Source organism: Austrofundulus limnaeus, unplaced genomic scaffold (assembly GCF_001266775.1).
Source record: "Austrofundulus limnaeus strain Quisiro unplaced genomic scaffold, Austrofundulus_limnaeus-1.0 Scaffold476, whole genome shotgun sequence".
In the NCBI taxonomy this organism is placed as follows: domain Eukaryota; kingdom Metazoa; phylum Chordata; class Actinopteri; order Cyprinodontiformes; family Rivulidae; genus Austrofundulus; species Austrofundulus limnaeus.
The window spans coordinates 378,793-384,513 of record NW_013952878.1 but is presented as its reverse complement, the minus strand read 5'-3'; positions in this window follow the sequence as shown (position 1 = coordinate 384,513).

Genomic DNA, 5,721 nt, shown 5'->3' with positions numbered 1-5,721 from the left:
TTCAGTGTTAGCCTAGCCTCTGTTCAGTGTTAGCCTAGCCTCTGTTCAATGTTAGCCTAGCCTCTGTTCAATGTTAGCCTAACCTCTGTTCAGTGTTAGGCTAACCTCTGTTCAGTGTTAGCCTAACCTCTGTTCAGTGTTAGCCTAACCTCTGTTCAGTGTTAGCCTAACCTCTGTTCTGTGTTAGCCTAGCGTCTGTTCAGTGTTAGCCTAGCAATTAGTCCAGGACATTAATTAATGAAACTCACTTTCCTGGAATGAACAGTAGAGCTGGATATCATCATCGTAGTGCTGATAGGGCATTCCTAAACTGTTAAATCATCCTTCCAAGAGGGACAAAACATAGGATAAAAAAATAAGTCAGAAAACAGATCCCTGTGGAACACCATGAGACAACCTGTCCACCATGATCCTGTTTACAGAAACACTAAAACTTTAGACAGTTATGATGAGAAGGACAGAGGCAGACACACGAACCTGATCCTAAAGTCACAGTAACAGGTTGACAACAGGTCCAATAAGACTAAAACTGTGCAGTTCCCTTAATCAGCTGACATTCTGATGTCTGAACACTTCAACTTTGAAAAGAGAAATAGTCTGCCTCAATAAATTATTTAAGGATTAAAAGTATTGTGTATTAAAAAAGGCTAAATGATGCATTTATGCTTTTTAATCATTATAACCACGCATTCATCAGGCTAAGTTTAGTCCACTGCACAGCTGCTTAATGCAACACAGAGAGAACCAACCAGCAGGGACTCATTGAGACATCTCCATGTAACCGTCTGATTCCCTGACCACACTTAGATTCATTTGTTTTTTAAATACCCCCTCCCAAAAAAAAAAAAAAAAAAGTCTCAATGCATTTCCCAGGTTATCCATCCATCCATCCATCCATCCATCCATCCATCCATCCATCCATCCATCCATCCATCCATCCAATACTGCTTGTTCCAGAGTCAGGTCACAGTGACCTCAGTTTGAGCAGACAGACCCAGCCACCTCTTCAACCATTTCTAGGAGGACTACAAGGGGTTCCCGGGTCAGCAGAGAAACATAGTCTCTCCAGTGTGTCCTAGGTCTTCCTCAGGATCTTCTCCCAGTTGGACATGCCTGAACCAAAACAGACCAGTAGAGTCCACAATACTGCAGAAGCTGCACCGATCCGTCTCTCAATCTCACACTCCATTCTCCTCTCACTCATGAAAAAGACCCCAAGATTCTTCACCCCCAACCCAGAGAGAGCAATCCACCCTTTTCTGACTGAGGACCATGGACTCAGATTTGGAGGTGCTAATCCTCATCCCAGCTGCTTCATCCTCAGCTGTGAACCACTCCAGTGAGGACTGAAGATCCTGTTGCAATGATGCAAACAAAACCACATCATCTGCAAACAGCAGAGATGAAATCCTGAGGTCACCAAACTGGACTTCCTCCGCCCCCTGGCTGCTCTGAGAAATTCTGTCCATGTTTTGAACAGAATTGGTGACATTGGGCGGCCCTGGTGTCCAACTCCCACTCTGAAGGGGTCCGACTTAGGACCAGCAATGAACCAAACTCTCACATCACTTGTTTAGAGACTGAATGGCCCGTAACAACGGACCCACAATCCCATACTCACGTAGCACCCCCCACAGTGTACCTTGAGGAACACGGTTGAATGCCTCGAGGACCCTAGTGAGGGTAAAGAGTTGGTCCAGTGTTCCACAGCCAGGATGGAACACACATTGTTCCTCCAGAATCTGAGGTTCAACTATCAGTCGGACTCTCTTCTCTCTTCTCCAGTACCGCTGAAAAGACCTTACCTGGAGGCTAAGGAGAGTGATGCCCCTGTAACTGGAGCACACCCTCAGGTCCCCCTTTTTAAAGAGAGGAACCACCACCCCAGTCTGCCAATCCAGAGGCACTGCCCCCAATGTCCTTGCGATGTTGCAAAGGCGTGTCAACCAGGACAGCCCCACAACATCCAGAGCCTTGAGGAAATCAGGGCAGATCCCATCCACCCCTGAGCCCTGCCACCATGGCAACTACCTATAACTACCTCAGTGAGCTCAGCTCCAGTTATGGACAGACCAGCCCCATAGTCCTCAGACTGCTTTCTCCATAGAAGACGTGCCGGAGAGATTGAGAAGGTCAGAGAATATTCCTTGCACCTCCTGACGACATCACTGGTTGAGGTCAACAGCACCTTCACTGAGCAGTGTTAGTGAAGCGCTGTCCCTGGTTATTTTTCCACTCAAAGTGGAAATAAAACTTCTGCACCTGCCGGAAACCTTCATTAACAGTTTCTGTGAACGCACCCAACTGAAATTTATCAAGTGTCACCTTTTCAAACAGAGTGAAAACGCTCTGCCACAACATTTCCCCTTATTCTGATACAAAAAGAAATTTAAAAACTGGATCCTGGTTGTGCTTTTTAAAGTAGTACTGGTTCAACAACAGCAGGTTGAAAATGCTTTGAACGTAATAAAGACTTCTACAGCAGAAGGGCCAAGTGTTAGAAAAATGTTTTTAAACAGTGCAGTGGGAAACATATATCAGCACATGAACACCTTCATCTGATCTGTTGGTGATACCCTGACATCACTGGCCTGACCAAGGAAAACTGCAAGTTTTTCTGTTTTAGTGACTTGGATTTGGGAGAGTAGATGATGTTGAACAGCCTCTTATAGGCAGACATGTCAACTTCTACACATTTACCACATTTTGCATGAAGACACGTAGAGAAAAACTCAGATTTGACTTGTCAGAGCCTGTAAGGATGCTGTCCTCCTCCTGAGACTGGACCTGCTCTGCTGCACTCAGTAGTCAAATGTTAAAATGAACCTGAGACGACCAGAACCTGCTGCTGCTCACGGGTCAATGTGATTTGTATCATACAGTTTTTACACAGACCGTTTGTCTGAGGCTCACTTTTTACTGTGTGTTTCTGCCTGAAGTGCTGCTGGGTGCAGCCCTCCTCTTTCTGCTCTATTAAATCTGCACCTCAGCAGGTTCTGGGTCCCTGCTGCCACACAGCACCACCCAGCATGCTGTTCTTCCTTCTAGATGTCCATCATGACCCCCATAGATCCTGTGGAGCATCAGACTGCATGTGGTCTCTGGTCAGACTGCTGATGTTCAGAGGATTGGCAGGATTCAGGATTTAAAGTCAGGAAAACTAAAAGAGCAAACAGGAAGTGATTTAAAGCTGGAGTTTCAAATCAAGCTCAGATATCCTTCAAAAGACTCGTCTCTGTCACCATTAGGATTTTTATAAACAAGTTTAAAGACTAGACTTCAGCTGTAGCTGAACTACTGTCCTTCATTGTCAGAAAATGTTGGTTTGTTTTAATATTTTAATATTTTAGAACACAGACAAGGACTTTCATCCAGATAAACACTGAGAGGAAACCAGAGACCTTAAACCTTTATTTTATTGGTTTTCTGCTTCTTATACAATATTAACTGATTTATAGAAGAATTCACATATGAACAAAATAAACATGAAATAAACAGATAAACAAACAAACAAACAAAAATCTCAAATAAAATCCAAACTTTAAACCCAAACATACTTAGACAGGAAGTGATGTCACACACAATCACCTCGTTAAAACATTAAAACAGGACTGAACTAAAACCCACAGACACTTCCTAATCCATACATTAGATATGTTTTCCAGAAGCACCGCCCCTTTCCATAATGCACACAGCTGATTGGTCAAATCTGGTCGCTTTTTTATTTCCCACATCTTAACTGTTGCCATGAAGATGCAATGACCTGTTAGCCAATCAGAAAGATCTTGAGTGTAACAGGAACATCTGACAGGTGGGCGGGGCTTTGCTTCAAAACCCAGATAATGTTGCACTTATTGCCTCTGATAGGTGGGCTGAGACATGAGGGAGGGGTCTGATGTCAAAGGGAAGGAGCCAAACACCCTAAAAAATCCCTGAAAGCTGATCAGAGCTCAGCATGCGGCTGCAAGAAGCTGATTGGTTCAAAGAAAAGTTTTAAGAAAAGTGGGCGGGGCAAGCCCAACATCACAGGTGCTGCCAGTCGATAGCAACAAGCGCTTGATTGGCCTCCTGAGCATGACCTATGACCTCAGCGATGCCATGCTGCCTCCACAGATGCTCAATCTTCTTGTAGCGCTCCAAACACAGGTGGAGGGGGTTACCCCGTCTGTAAACAAACAAACAAGCAGGTAAGTACACACACACCCCTGCCTGTAAACAAACAGCTGAATACTCCAACAGTAAACAATAAAACAGATTGGTAAACAAACAGGAGCTACAATCAAGGTTTGTTAAGAAGAAAGTGGTGCTGGTCCAAAACCCCTGGAAGAAAAGTTGCTGATAAAATAAACCATTGTATAAACCAGAAGTTACTCCTGTAACTCCTGTGTGACCACAAGAGGGCGATGCTGAAAGCACTGAATGACGAATACCAACAGTGTCACTAAAGATCCTGAGCACCTGCCTCACTGAGGAGGCCCAGGGGACACCTGTAGAAGCACCTGGCCCAGAGGATGAGGGGCAGCCACATTGACAGTGTAAAATCTGGTACATGTGCTCAGGGAGGCCCAGGACGCTGCAGCACATATCACACCACACCCTGTCATAGCTGCCCAAGAAGCTGAACCCCTCCTGGTGGAGTGTACCTTCAGACTGACTGGCAGGGAGCAGCCTCCTGTACTGTAGGAGTGGCATATGGCTTCTACAATCCAATCCTCTGTATGAAGCAAAGTAAAGAACAAGGGTCTGGTTTTTACCAGACTAACACAGTTCAACTGACACATATGGACAAAATAAATCAAGGAACTCAGTGTCCCTTGCCCAGACGTAGGTAGGTTACTGGAGGCCCACCCTGGAGCCAGGCCTGGGCGAGGGGCTCGTCGGTGTGGTCTCTACCCATGGGACCTGGCTGAGCTCAGCCCAAATGAGCTACATGGGTTTTCTTTCCTGTGGGCCCACCACCTGCAGGAGGAACCGTACGAGTCAGGTGCATGATACCATGGACAGTAGCCAAAGGTGGGGACCTTGGTGCTCTGACCCTGGCCTACCAAAACTGGCTCTTGGCACATGGATCGTTACCTCTCTGGTGGGGAAGGAGCCTGAGCTTGTGAGTAAGGTTGAGAGGTACCGGCTAGATATAGTTGGGCTCACCTCAATGCACAGCATGGGCTCCAGAACCGATCTCCTTGAGAGAGGCTGGACTTTATTCTACTCTGGAGTTGCTCATCGTGAGAGGCGCTGAGCTGGTGTGGGTCTACTTTTGGTCCTCGACTTGGTGCCTGTGTGTTGGAGTTTACCATGGTAGATAGGAGGGTAGCTTCCCTGCACCTTCAGGTGAGGGCACAGGCTCTGACGATCATTTGTGCTCATGCACCAAATGATTGTTCAGAGTAACCAGCCTTCTTAGAGTCCTTAGCGGGGGTGCTGGAAGGTGCTCCAGTTGGGGATTCCTTTATTCTGCTGGAGGACTTCAATGCCCACGTGGGTAATGACTGTGATCTGGAGAGGTGTGATTAGGAGGAACAGCCTCCGAACTGAACCAGAGCAGTATTCTGTTGGACTTCTGTGCTAGTGACAGTCTGTCCATCACAAACACCATGTTCCAACATAAGGGTGTCCATAAGTGCACGTGGCACCAGGACACCCTAGGTCACAAATCGATTGATGTGATTTATTGATTTAACAGGAAAAGATTATTAAAAATCAAGCCTGACTCAGCATAAT